Source organism: Tamandua tetradactyla, chromosome 12, assembly GCF_023851605.1.
Source record: "Tamandua tetradactyla isolate mTamTet1 chromosome 12, mTamTet1.pri, whole genome shotgun sequence".
Lineage (NCBI taxonomy): Eukaryota > Metazoa > Chordata > Mammalia > Pilosa > Myrmecophagidae > Tamandua > Tamandua tetradactyla.
In genome coordinates this window covers 34,511,505-34,513,233 of record NC_135338.1, presented here as the reverse complement: position 1 = coordinate 34,513,233, position 1,729 = coordinate 34,511,505, and the positions used below count along the sequence as shown (strand labels likewise).

At 41.2% G+C, this 1,729-nt stretch overlaps 1 pseudogene; it reads right to left on the bottom strand.

Annotated features, from left to right (window-relative positions):
• Positions 1–365: 365 nt before the first annotated feature.
• On the bottom strand, positions 366–768 carry LOC143651399 (adapter SH3BGRL pseudogene; annotated as a pseudogene).
• Positions 769–1,729: the final 961 nt, after the last annotated feature.

Sequence of the window (1,729 nt, the reverse complement as noted above, 5' to 3'; positions counted from 1 at the left end):
GAGGCAATTTGGGTACAAGAAACAGATTCTCTCTCAATCTCTCCTTTTAAAATTCCTCAGTATTTAACAAGTTGAGCTACAAATACATTTATGCTGCAATAATACCAAAAAGGGGATGAGTGTTTGCTTTTTGAAATTAATGAAGTACATAAAACATCTTGGCAGATAATACCACTCTACTAGGACAGCTACTTAAAATTTTTTGTTTGCCCCCTCGTCTCCTCATACCATTTCTACTTTAATCGTATATCCATTTTGATTGTTTACATGGAATATTATTATTATTCAATATTAAGCCAAATCTTTTGAAGCCAAGATAATTTTGCTATTTTATAAAAGCAGTGGAGACTCCTGTTTCAGGATGGTTAGGGCAGAATGCTTAAGGTTCGTGCTTGCTCCTTTGCCTGGGCTTCTGCTTCCTTTGAACCAGGAGGTGCTGTCAAGCCTAAAAAGGCATACACTGCATTATTTTCTCTGGCTTCAAAGAAGGCACCTTAGTCCCCCCAATATGTACTGGCTTTCATTGAAAATCTGTGGTGGCAGTGGATACCCTGTGGCTGGTCGACTGTTTTCAGGTACATATTCTCTCATCCACTTCCGATTCTTCTCATTGGCTGCAATATCTCTTTCTTCAAATCCAATTTTGTTGGCTTCCAAGAAGCCAAGCACATCTTGCTGTTTCTTCTTAATCGCCGTAGAACCACAAGAAGATGCAATATAGACACAAATCTCCATCCTGAGAACAGTAGTTGTGATTATTTGAGTCCTGAAAACGGTTGTGGAGCAGCTGCAACAGCGGTTGGAACTGGGCTAGGAGCTGAACAGAGGTTCTCTTCTTACTTTTTAAAATGTGACTAGAAAATTTTTAATTACATTTGTGGCTCCTATGTTACACACTCGGTATATCTTATAGTTCATATAGGCATACGTCCAAATGTAGGGCTCTGTTCCCTCTGTCTAAACTAATAACATCAAATTACTGAGCCATGTAAAGCTGAGGGATGATCAGAAACTGGGCCCATCCTCACCCACCAAGGCTCAGACTCTAATTCTGCCTCTGCCTGCCTGTCTTCTATTCATCACAACTCCTCACCCCACTTGCTAAAAACTATTTCATCTGCACAAGAATAGGTATAAAATTTGGCACAGAACATGACTAAGTCCACAGGGAATGAGAAGAGAAAACAGGAGGTGACCAGGAAGCTTAAAAGACCCATCTCTTGGTGCAGGCTGCAATACCTACCTAAGGCACCAGATCATTTCCAAGTACCTGTACTGTTTTTATCAATGGCAGATAACCAAATTTTAGGCATGCCAAGCCTTCTTGGCAGGTCTTAAAAGGAGATTTTATATTTGGGTCTCTTGGAGAAATACAACAATCTATATACATTCAAATTGTCTATTGATATGATGAAGAGAAAGGAGCTGCTCTGACCTGCTTGGGGTACAGGTCTACATGAAAATTTTCAAGTCAATCCATATTAGCTTGAATCCTAGTCAATAGGAACCACCTCAGACTTCCTTAAGCAATAAAAAGAAATTTTCTGGAAGACTCCTGGGCATCCAAGGAAGCCTCAGGCAGCAGGACCTCTACAGAAGCCCAAGAACTGGAAAACTACCAGGGAACCCCCACCCCCTTGGCAGTGTCTCTTCCTTTCCCTTTCATCTGCGCTTCTCTCTGTGCTTCTGCTTCATTCTCCTTTCTCTGCAAAGCCACCAGCTCTGCTCT